At 41.5% G+C, this 13,004-nt stretch overlaps 1 long non-coding RNA gene across 1 annotated transcript in view; it reads right to left on the bottom strand.

The window, feature by feature from the left end:
* The window catches only part of LOC107200101, a 50,290-nt gene extending 37,504 nt beyond the window's left edge, over window positions 1-12,786 (bottom strand). Inside the window, exon 1 of the long non-coding RNA XR_004495981.1 lies at window positions 12,520-12,786. This is a non-coding gene — a long non-coding RNA (uncharacterized LOC107200101). The remainder of the gene's footprint in view (window positions 1-12,519) is intronic.
* Between the last annotated feature and the right edge of the window lie 218 nt (window positions 12,787-13,004).

Genomic DNA, 13,004 nt, shown 5'->3' with positions numbered 1-13,004 from the left:
TCTTTTCATTTGCTTTCAATTCAAAAATTATCCCACTACTTTGAAAGCTAACAGAGAAACACTGAAAGAGTGCAAATATCATACAAACCCGAACATCACTTGTGAGCAGCCAGTTGGAAAGGAATACGAGTAAAAGAGATCTGGGCCTGGGAATCTGTGTCCAAGCAAGCTGTTTCCCAAAGGGCCCTTTGTATGCAAGCTTGAAAGGATGGGGCTGAAAATCAGTGTAGGCAAAGGAATCTTTTTGTCACAATAGTCCTTCAGTTATGGAGGACTAGGGATACACTTGTGTGACTTAATTTTCCTGAATACCATTTCACAGGAGGACAAGCACCCTGCATTTTTAAAGGAGATTTCATAGACTGTTGAGCTTAATATAATCTCCCACAAATCTTTATAGGGAGAGTTTTATTTAATACACTCTGTGATCTGTATAAACATCACCATGGTTTTAGGCTAACCAAACTCTGAGCTGATCTGGAAGTTGTGTGGGAGCTTTATTTGGTATACTAAAGTAGCACAGTTCAAAGTATGATTTTATTTGTGGTAGACTGCTAGGAATTAGAGATTAGTCATATAAGGATTTTAACAATTGTGTAGTTATGAGAGGTGGACTCAATGGCTTTTGTCTTGTAAAATGCCACCAAACTATCTTATTACTTCAAATTACAAGATTAAGTAGTTAAATGTTTAAATCCCGAAAGGAAGAGTTGAATTCCTGGGATGGGAATGGCAGGAGAAAAGTCAAAAAGTATCTGCAAACAAAATTCCACACTATTCACTGTTCTTACAAGTAACTAGAAAAATGGCAGTATAGCTTCCAAATGTAATTTGCTCTCATGACCCGGTGTCAGATTCATTCAGTTTACAAGTCAATTTCCTATTATTAATTGTCAGCCTTGAAAACTCCACTTGGGATCCACAAATCAAGTTGCATCTCTTCATGCCTCCTAAATCACCAGTAATGAAGATTCTGCCCTTTGTAATTTACCCGTCAGTGCTTTGGAGATCCAAACTCAAATCCATCTTACTCCAGTAAGACTTACATCCAGTGCCTGTATGTGCTGGCTCTGGATTATTTCTAAGGAATCACTTTTGTTTCAGCATGGAGAAGACTAAGACAGACATTTCCCAGATTGCCTCACTTTTTTTCCTCTACACCTGGCAAACAACCTCTATGGGTTTTATGCATATTTCTGGGGTGCTCAGAATATTTGCAAAATATAGGTCTTTAAATACTGGAAAAGATAAACTAAGTGAAGAGTGAGTTGTGATTATCTGTTGTGTTGCCCTAATGTTTTCAGTAGAACAGGCAGAGGAGGAAAACAAAAAAGGATGGGGACAACTTGATCACTGTATAGCAGAGTTTCAGTATACCCTGCATTCACTAGGTTTTATTTCATGTGCACACAGGAACACAGGTTTTTGAGACATCAAACTTCTGGACACTTTCCCACCAGTATCGACAGGAGCACTTGTCCTATTAGAAGCCCATCCTTCTTCACTTTCTAGACCAGGTATTGATTTAATTTGCCTGATCATGCAGTTTATTTAAATTTGTACTTTTAGGAAAGTGATAGTGCTTTAGATTAGGAAGTGTCACTTGCTAGATTCACATATGGCAATTGCATGGTGAGTTGAAAAAGAAGCAATCAAGGGCTGTGTGTGGGAGTTTCTGATTTGTGCCTTGGAATTACTGCCTCTCTGCCAGGTATAAAGGCAGAGACAGAACAAACTCTTCTAGCAAAAATATCACTATTTTTGACTTATCTCACATAACCAAGATCAGAGATCAATCATGATATCTTAGGTAACTCTAGACTCAGTGTATTAGGACCTGTGTTATTCTGCCTGCAGTCCAGTTTCTGGTAATCCTGCTGGCCTAGAATGAATCTCCAGATGGGCAGAGACAATATGAATGCATATTTACTCCCCCAAAGATCAAACCAACTCCAAAATCCATATAAACTTAAATTTCTGTATCATATCACTTTGGAGGATGGAAAAATGCCAATGGTCCATGACTTCATCCATTCATCAAATTCTTAGGATGGTGGAGCCAGGAGAAAGAAAATCACCATGCAGACATTAAACAAATGCCATGGAAAGCTACTACCTGTTAAGAAAAGTTAGCTATATAAGACTTCAGCAAATATTAAATGTAGTTTTTTCTTTACTGAACCAAGACTCTCCTTGCAAAACCACCTTCTCCTTAGTATGTTGCTTGAAAGTGAACCACATACAGGATATTTTAATAGTTGCAGAATTAAGGCCTCATATGTATTCTTACCATCTTGTCTGTCATTCATCTCATTTTTTTCCCCCCTGCTCTAATTTCCAATTTACAGGGCTCTAAAATAGCCACTGTACTTGACTGATTAGAGCAACACTTGTGTAACTTTCGTCTCAGGAATTCCCAAAGCACCTGACTTAAAGAATGCAGGGGAAGTGTGTCAGGGTAGGCATCAACCTCTGACACACCATGGCAGTTTTCATTTTCTCAGTCTTTTCAAACATGAATATGTTCTTCATAATATCAAAGTCATGATGATGCTCATCCTGTGTGATAAAATACACCTCAGCCAGTAGCATATTCTGTCTTTCTCCCTTGATATTCAAAGCTTATCTTAAGAATTTACACTGCATAGAATGGCAGATTTGCAGTCACAGGAAGAGACATCTTAGTACCTACAATAACCTCGTGGGTTGTCCAGTGATGCCACAACCACTCCTAGAAGCACAAAGGATAATAATCTGTTATTCTTGCTTTGAGAGGAATAACTCAGCCTTACGTTCCCAATTTCCCTTAATCATTGATGAACAACCATCAAGCAATCCATGTCCTTATTTTAACTCTTTTTAAATATTTGGACTTGCCCATACACTGTGGAAGTGAGTTCCACTGCTTATCAGTCACTGAGAGAAGTCTTCTTCCTTGAAGACTTCCAAACCTACTCTGTCAGGGAATTTCACCAGGTATTCCAACACTGTAGCAGCCCTTAGCAGCTCCTTGCTCACCTTCTCCAGAAGACCTCCATGGCAGGCCTCCACTGTCTCCCCACAGACTGGAGAATGTGACTTGCTCTCATGCCATATAATCCACAATATTTATCATCCTTGCCCTTTCCTGAGCATTTTCCAGTCCTACTGCATCCTGTTTGAGATAGTGTGATCAGAACTGCGTAGATTTATGTTGGGACGTAATAATGTTAGATCTCTATTCCTTTTCTGATCATGTCTAGCCTTGTATCAGGAGGTCATGAGTAAACTGAAATGATGGGTTTTATAATATAGAGGCAGTATCTTCTGTGCCCCAGCTGAAACAGCTTTTGGTTCCAGGGGATACAGGCTCTGAAGAATAAGAGAATGCCACCAATAAAAGAAATAAAATAAAAAATAAATAAATAAAAATAAAATAAAATTTAGATAGTCAGGTAGGAATTTATTTTAAAAGAGATGATAGTGAGATAATAAAACAGGAAAATGTATGCAAGCTTTCCTAACACAGTGTTTTGGAGGGGTGAAAAAACCCCCATATTTTATTTTCAAGCCATGGTTTGAAAAAACGTCACTGAGGAAACCATACCAGAAATTTAGGCTATGTCTATGCTGCACAATGCTAATTTACCTAGCTGTGCTCTGTGCTAATGCAGCTATATTGCTTACTGTACTTACAGCTAAATAGTTTAGGGCTCTCTCTGAAATCTCTTCACCAAATTGCACTGTACAATGGGGAAATACTTTCTTTAGTCTTCACCACTGTAGGGCACCTTGAAAAGCCAGGTATCACACTACTGTGTCCTTTACAAAAGTAGAGCAGTGGTTGTGCTACCCTTGCAGACTTAGCATATTAAACATACTTTGCAGAAAGACCCTGGCCAGGACAACCCACCTAGCTTAAATGTGCCTAGATGAACATCCCTACAAATTTCAACAGAAATGCTCTCAGGCACAAAGTCAAATCCAGGCACATGGGTCCTTTGCAGCAGTAGGGCCCAAGACCTGTAACCATCCCCACCAACTCTATTAAACTCTATTAAAATCAACCCTTCAGCAGAACCTGTAGAAGACACTGAGCTATTGAGGTGGCAGTGCCACAGACAAATGGGTGTTTTACCTTGGATACAGCACCTGCCATACACTTAAATGCACCTTACTCTATACAGGCTCAAAACAGAACAGCTGGACTGTGTCTTGCTCAGTCAAAAATGTCCTTGGAACAGGGAGACTTACTGCTTTAACTCTGATTTAGAGTTAAACCTGTTTCTGCCTGTAACAACATGACAACGCAAAGTTGTGCAGAGGCTGGTACTCACTGAGGGCCAAGGTCTTTTTCCAGAGAGGAGTCCCATGCTGTTACATCCTTGTTGCTGCATTCACCTACAGCCCTTGACCACACACAAGCCCATAGGCACAGCCCCACTGCCTTGTGTACAAATGCCTGGTGTACCCCCAAAACCACAGGAACAAAATATCTTCAAGCTGCCAAGCCCCCCCTGACACCACTCAGTGGTGCTTGGTGGGGGACAGACACTTCCAAACATTTCCTAGTAGCTCTTCACTGAAACAGGCAACAAAGAATCTCAACTCCTGGACACCAGAGTAGCTATCTACGAAGGCTGGTCTGGGAGAAATGCAGTACTAAATTAGCAGCTACCCATGAAACATGCAACTGACATGATGTATTTTTGGCCTGATTCCTCTCTGCCAGCACCCTTTAGTGAATTTTCTCCTCAGCTAATTTTAACCAGATTTGAAAGAAGGACTGGACTATCACAGATAATTATATTTTTATAAGTTTCAGGGATCTGACAGCTGGAGAGAGAATTAAGACCAAAATTAGTGCTTTCTATTAAGGGAAAGCAGGCAAAATTCAGCCGGTATATATTCTAGCAAGCCTGAGGCAGCCAATGAACCCATACACGTTTGGTGGCAGAGTAGCATTGCTTGGCATTTTCTCTTGCCAGAGCTGGTAGTTTTGCAGTAGTGTATGGTTTAGGACACATACTCTTAAGGGTCCATGTTTAATTATTTCTGATATTGTCATAATAGTTTCTATAATTTTGTTGAGGTATTTGTAATAGCAGAGCATCAACTGAAATTAGGATGATTTGTGAAGGAGTCAAAATCATCAATTATTGTAGGAAAAAAATGCAATTACAACACCACAGAAATTATTTTTTTTCCTCTTGAAGAGTCTGTTGCTCAACTTTAATCTTGTCGTTACCAGAAAGTAAGATTGGACAGTGAAATTTGTATTTATTAGAAAAGGAATTCAAAGCATGTCAGGCCAATCTTCTGTTATGTGTCAAATTAAGGAAAATAGTGTTTTGCCTCCAAATTAAAAAGAAAAACAATTCTTGAGGAATAAAAATGTCGTTCAAGGAAGAGTAATAAAGTATGAATGCCTTTCCTTCAGCTGACTCTCTTTGTAAATGAGCAAGAACACAGAGGTCAATAAATTGTCATTACCCGAGCTTCATAAATCCACAGTGGTTGGATTTTACCACATAGTTTAAGTTTCAAGACTTATAAGAGGCCAAGATTCATTTGGAGTATTTATAGGCAAAGACGAGGTCTCCAAACTTGCGGTTGTTACCTGCACTATCAACACAGAAAAAGCTGCTTGTCCTGGAAACTGCTGGTTCTAAAAGACAGCTCTCTGCACATGAAACCATTAATAGAGACCTGTGGCCACTGAGTAGAGTTAGGGGGTTTACCTGTTCTCATCAAGATCAGTTACAAAAGACAACCTAATTTCTTATTGCTTTTTTGGCTAAAAGTTTGGTTAAAGGGGCCAGCACAGATACAAACAGCAAATATCCCTGAAACTTGAAGCATGACACAGAAAGGAAAAAGCAGGAAAGTTGATTAGAATAGGAGGGAAAATATGACCACGTATGCACGAAGTTGTACGACTCTTACAGGGAGCTACCCAAGGACTGCAGATGGGTTCCTCTCATGAGGATTCCATCCCTACACTGAACAACATATTGAGCTGGAAAGGATATATAGTAGCACAGTTTGGAAGGGGAAAAGCAGAAAAAAACCCCACAGGGTGTCTAGTATACACTACAAAATTAAAATACTGCTGAAAAGCACTTTCAGCCTTGTGGAAAACAAGTCTCAACTTACATGAATTGTCCTGTGACTAAAGTGTGAAGGAAATGTGTGTATTTAGGTACAACATCCTGAAGAAAACCTGGAAGTGTAGATTCAATTAACTACAGGTAAAATTTGGGCTTCTGGGTACCCTAACTACCTCAAGTTTGAAGCTTGTGTTACTTGCACACTTCAGATAATTTTTACTCTTTCACTCCCTTTGAGTGAAGTAAGCTCAGTATGCCAGGCCCTGTATTACATGTCTCTCTCTGTAAGGATCCCAAAATACAAGCCATAGCTTGCCATCCTTCTCTAGCAGGACAAAGAGAGAGCCCTCTGTGGCATTGAACAAATGTGAGAAAGCCACCATGACTGAGCTCTGAGGCAGACCAGAGGGGGACAAGGGACCACAGGAAAGCTGTTAATTAAGCACTGCTTCTACAATGAATAGGCTGATGGAGGGCATCATTATCACAAGGAAACATGCATCACTTCAAACAAGCTGCTTCTTGTCCTTGCTTAGTTAACGAAGAAGCCATTTGAGTATGTCAGGTTAAGATTACTATTACACACTGCCACGGGAAGTCCTTGAAAGCAACCTATGAACCTAACAACAGAGAGCATGTGATAGCATTTAGAGCACAGCTCTGACTGCTCCCATGCCTTTGTGCAGCTCTTGGTGACCTTGGATATTCTGAGCAGGGACACAGGAAGTCTATTAAGAAGGAATTATTAAATATTGATTTTATTTTTTTTCCTGGCATTGGGTGTCAAGATAAATGCCAGAAATCCATCTGTCCTGTTGAAACTGACCCAGAAAAGATGCTTCATCAAGTTCAAGTCCATGGAAAAGGAAGCAGGGACAATGAAGCAAGAAATTTTCCATCATACCCTCATAGATCACTCATGAGAACTCAAGAAAGTGTCCTGGATATTGAGACCACAATATCTGGCAAGAAGGGACTTTGCAAGTGCTCAGGAACTTTGCTGATCCTACACTTTGCAGTTGTCTGTTTTCCCACAGAGTCTTGGCCATAATCTCTCAACCAGGAATTCCTCGGTTATACCCAGTAACCTGTGCCATCTTTCTGCTTAGCCAGCATACACTGCCATTTACCCAGGTTGCAGCTTCTTCTGCAAAGAAGACTCAAAAGTAATATGTATTTGCACCAGATCTCATCCAGAAATCCTTAAATGTCTTCACTAACAGTTTATAAAAGAGTACCCTTCAGCAACTGTATTTGTTATTCATACCAAATTAACAAAACCCCCATGTTTCTTCCAGAGCTCAGCACTGGATTTTAAGGCCAGTGTGACTTTGTCCAGAACTGGAAGAGCTCCAGGGCTGAAGGCAAAGAGGGTGCCAGCATTAGTGATGGCATTGAAGCTTAGCTGCAACTCGAACTAGGATACAGTCTTTCTGGCACCTCCAGTGCCACCAGATCTACTTTACTAAGGGAAGGCTGGAGGACATCTTAATGACTTATTCAGGCCGGAGTCAGGTTGTTCTCTGCTGACAATGCAACATACTCCTTTGAACCAGAGCTTCAGCTTACCGGTGTTTTTCCAGAAAATTTGGAACAATTGACCTCTTTGTAAGAGTCATAGCCCGAGGGGGTTGTGAAGTTTTGTCCTTGAGGATTTAAGGACCTGATTGATTAAAATCCTTAGTAACCTGGTCTAACCTCACTGTCTATCCTACTTTCAGCAAGAGGTGGGACTACAGATTTCCCAAGTTCAGTTCCAACCTGAACTGTCCTATAATCCTGGAAAAACATAGAAGACTTGTGGATAAATAGTCTTCTGCAATGTTTTTTTTCTCACATAGAGTAAGAGATGAAATTTTTTTAAAAACTTAACTTATAGAAAAAATCTTGATTGCCTTGTGTCCTACTCAGAGTTGCTGGTATGTAATAAACAACATTTGTTATTTAATGTTATCAAAGCATTGATCCTCATTTCAACCTCTTGAAACCTAAGCCAATGTCTCTGTTTCATTCTGAGTATTGATATAGTGCTTATCTGCAGTCTGTTTAGGCCTGGTGGGCAGAAACTTCAGGGGGGAAAAAGAGGAGAGAGCTCATCAATTACATCAGTTGGTGGAAAGAGAAGAACCCTCTCTGAAAAATCCTCCTTAGCAACACTTGCCAGAGGAAGATGTTTTCCATGGGAATCTGTTGAGGAGCACAGGAAGATACCTGGAAAGCTCTTTGGCTGAAGTAAGCCTAATTTTTTTGTGTGTCTTCATGTACATTTCAGTTTCTTCATTAAAGCAGATGTTTTCAGCCAGAGATGGGTCTAAAAGCCATTTTCTCATACAAGAAGACAAAGGCAAAATCAAAGTTAATTGTGCATGGGGTGAGGGGTGTCAGCCTGCAAAGCTGTGGAAAATTGATCATGGTATGGAGAGTCTTGAGGAAGTTTTGTTTCTGAAAGGAGTACAAAGATGCTTGGGAGTCCTTCTGGTGCCTTACAGAGGCAGTACGGATTGTGTAAAGCACTTGCTCAAACTCTTGCACAAAATCATGGAACCACAGGATAAAAAGCACAGAAGAACCTCTGATGGTCATCTAGTCCCACTTCCAAAAATGAGATATCATAGCTTTTCTGAACTTCTTCCAGTGTTTGGCCATGCTACCTGTGAAAATTTTCTTCCTTACATCCAACTGTAATTTCTCACGCTGTGACTTGTGCCTGTTGCCTCTTGTCCTTCCTCTGCTACACCGAAATCCAAACTATATTGGATGGTTCTCACAGTCCAAGCTTCCTGAAGAGATGGACAAGCAAAGACATCAGCTAGCAGAACATACAGTAACCATGTCTGGTGACAAAAGTGACTAATGGGTGACACAGAGAGGTGCAGCATCTACTTTTTAAGTAAAAAAGTGAAATCTGCTATATTTACTCTTTCATGCAAAGTCTGAACTTACTTAACTCATGGCTGAAGTACTGTAAAATCATAGTGTGAAATACTGGGAAATGTCAGCTATGCTGCTGAGAAAAACCTTCCCTGAACCAAAATTTAGACATTGCCTTAAATAGAAATTTTCATTGTAATTGACCTCCCTTCACCATGTTGCTCTAGAATGGCAAATCTTCTTTGTTCTCCTAGATCCTAATACAAGTTCATTAATTTGCTCTCCACTTTGGAAATTAACCAAGTGTTACTAAAAATGACCATTCAGGTACAATTTCTATCACTTGCATTTGTAGCAAGTCATGTTTTGCCCTATGACTATTCCTGTTTATTTGTGGGTTGACAGAAGTGGCAAGTTCTGGCCTATAATAACTGTGTGCCTCAAAAATAGAGAATGGAAGAGAGACAGTGAGAAGAGATTAGAGTACCATGTATGCTCAGTAACCACCCACACAAGCCTGCACCCCCACAGAAACAAAGTCTCACTCTACAAAAAGTTATTAATTGTATTTTAAAGATCGACAGGTTAATTGAGCTGTTTTGGAAAAACTGACTACAGAATCAGTTTCATTCTGTCATTACATTTTGTCAAATTAAAAATCCAAGTATATTCTTTTAAAATCTACTAGGAAGCCTAATAAGGACTATGATGGAGTCTAGGACACCCTCACATTCTTTTCCACACTGCCTGCTTTCATTGCATATCATGAATATTGGCATCGAGCTCCCATATATCTAACTTCCAGACATTACCCTCCTTTTACAAGCTGGCTTTCACTGAGTACTTTGTATTGAGGGGTATGAGCCTGAAAAAAACATGAAGAGATAAGTCAAGTTTAAAGAGAATAAAACACAAACAAAAAACCTTCCAAAACATACTCATAAAAAGTAGAAATGAAGCACAAAGGAGTTTAAAGGAGTCAAAAAGATTTATTTTCCCAGACATATTAGTGAAGTGCCTGGCAGAATGGTGATTAAAGTTTGCAGTCACAAAAAGTACCTCCCACCTAACCCTATTTTTTCAGCAAATGCCTTCACTGTGTTTGGGCCCTTTTGAGGGGGAAGGAACCAAAGGACAACTATGACATTGTACCTAGGAGAACCAGACATCTCTGGGGGTTCTTCCAAAACATGCAATAATAGAAGGCATACTGTATATGTATACCTACACAGGCAGATATGAATAGCACAGTGGTGGGTTGTCCCTGCTCTACAGACTTCCAGTCTCTACAGACTTCACAAAATCTTAAAAAGAAAAGAGAAAAAAAAATTACAGCAAAAATCCTACAGATCATTAAAATTAAAGCTAGTTCTAGGTAGTCTGGTGCTGTGGGCTAGTTTATATACCAAGAGTACATAGTACACAGACCTCTTTGAATAGACAGTGTCACCAGCACAAAACTTGCTCAGTCTCAAAAATTTCCCACCTCTGTTCTGCACAGTGTATGTCAAGAGCTTCACACAAAGCAGAGCATTCAGGTTTGCAGGACCTGGCTGCTGGAGAGCAGCATCGGGTGGCCTGTTGCATAGGCACTGTGCCAGGCAAACTGCAATATTGACGTATTAACATCAATATTGATATATTAAGATTGACAAGCTGAGATGAAAAAGTGAAAAGATGAGGAGTCAATCTCATTTTTCACTTAGAGGAATTTTGGAGCTTGGTTCCAAACTACCAACTTTTCTCCTCTGCATATGTCAAGATGACCTCCTACTTCCCACACAGCTACCAAATTTTGTCTATTCACAACTTCTCTCCTTCACTCTAGCTCAGAAGCAGCAGGAAACAATCCAGCATTAAATAAAGAGCAGGCAGATTTTGCAGCCCATCCCTGGGGTCTGGGCACCAGAGAGCGGTTTCTGAGTGTAAAGGGATGGAGACGGCTTTCGGGTACACACGGCCTCCTTTCCCCCTGCTGTATCTGACATGGTCACAATAACCTTTGTTCCTTCAGGCCCCAGAGTTGCCACCAACAGCACCAAAGGAAAGGGCTGAAGAAGCATGGATAGTTACAGGGCCCTGTTGACTGGATTATTTTCTCACTAGTGAAACACTAGTGCTCCACAACCCTGGTTATCAGTGTGAGACTTCAATCACCATGAAAGCCACACAGTCCAGAAAATCCAGGAGTGCAATACTGTTTGACACTGGTGTAAGCACCACCATTACAGAGGACGCCTTCCCACTGGTTTTTCCTCAGTCAGTAGGTGAGGAGGGAGGCACTGCCACTAGCACATCTGTATCATGCAGCTGGGACATTCTGCTGCCACTCCACCATCAACAGAGCAACATCCTCCCTCTCAGCTGCAGGGTAAACTACCTTTACAGACCTCGGTGTCAGCCTTGGTACTCTATCCCAGACTCTGATTTTTTCAGTTGGTTCAGCAATGAAACACCTAATGATGCCGGTGCCTGAATCGTCATTGGTCTCTGAGACAAATAGCTTGGGTATCCCTCTGCAGAACGATTGCTCCAGTCTCTGTGCAGTCTCAAGCAGGCATTAACACGGGCATGTGTCCCCTGCACACTGTGCCCTGCTTCCATTAGAATGCTTTGCAGCAAGATAAATTGGTCTCACCACCTCCTCTGCTGCAAGTGCCTGCTCTTAAGAGGGAGTCTCTGATTCCAGCAGAGCCTCCCTCCCGGAGGTGTGGCACTGCGGGAAGGAGAGGAAGACTGGGTATTGCACTTACAGTGAATGGGATTAGATGGCTGCTCTTGCTATTTAATCAAAAGACCCCCTTCCCCAGGCAACACTGATTCCACAGATATTTAAGCAGAATCAAGGTGAGATAAAGAGTATTGTATTAATACATATATGTATTCCTCCTTCTTCCAAACGTCAGCAGTTAGCATGCCTGATGAGAGATGCTGCGACGAAATGATTTCAGGTTGAGTGCATCACGTACTGACTCACTGCCATGAAGCTCTACACCAACAGAATTCCTGGTGAACAATGATGAAATATTCATCAGTTCATATTTGTAAATGGCCCAGCAGCATACTGAGTAAATGACCTCCGACGAAGCGCCTCACATTAAAATGGAACAGCAACCAGCTGAAATGAGTGAACTACAAACTATGCATGTGTTTTGTCAGCACAAACAAGCAGCAAACACAAACAGAAAGAAATCTAGTTGGACTCATCATCCTGACAGCGAGAAACAAATGAGAAGCCAGCCTGTTTGCTTCAGCAAGACCCACTGGTGGTGCTGCCTGTGGCAGGAGTGAGTGGGGCGACCTGGGCTAAGCATTACTTCCTGCCCTCTGTCACAAGCAGAAAATGAACCAGGCAAGACAGGAGATTGAGCTGCTTGCTCTCCCCATGTGCTGGCCCAGATTGTTCATCACCTCAAGCACTGCTAGTCCTTAGGTGCAGGTCTTGGTCCCTAAAATGAAAAACACAAGCCTATACCCTCCAGAGGAACTGGGGAGCCTGCCCCCCCCAAACAGATATGTGATGCTGGGCAGGAGCATCCCCACAGTTAGCATTTCTCACCTTCCCTGTGTGCTTTGATGGGAGCATCTGTAGAGAACAAGCCAGGTTTGCCGGGGGGGCAGGCTGTGGGAATGGGGGTGCTACCCAGCACTGCTCTTTGTCTGAGGTGCTGGTCACCAGTGCTGATTTAAGGAGCAGACGGGTGGATTTTCTGTCCTGCTTTCAGCAGTCATCATTATTCAGGATGCGTGTTTTCCAGGGAGGTTGCCAGAGCTGCACTGCACCGCTTGTGATGGTTAATCCTTGTACGGGAAAGCTCCACAATGGAAACTGTGAGGAGAATGCAAAATAAATTAGGAAAACCTAGCAAGCCATCATCAGTCTTTACAAAATGCAGAGACACCCAGGCCTGGCCTCCCCCAGACCTTTTCCAAGGTACTTTCTTGAAATTTAGTTTTAAAACCCATCTGTTGTTGCCCGAGGGAATCACAGAGAGGTGAGCTCCCACCGCCAGAGCCAAGTGGGCGATGTAGCCCTTTTTTTAT

This window comes from Parus major, chromosome 2, assembly GCF_001522545.3.
Source record: "Parus major isolate Abel chromosome 2, Parus_major1.1, whole genome shotgun sequence".
Classification (NCBI taxonomy): domain Eukaryota; kingdom Metazoa; phylum Chordata; class Aves; order Passeriformes; family Paridae; genus Parus; species Parus major.
The sequence above is the reverse complement of the archived record's forward strand: the minus strand, read 5'-3'. Positions and strand labels throughout refer to the sequence as shown.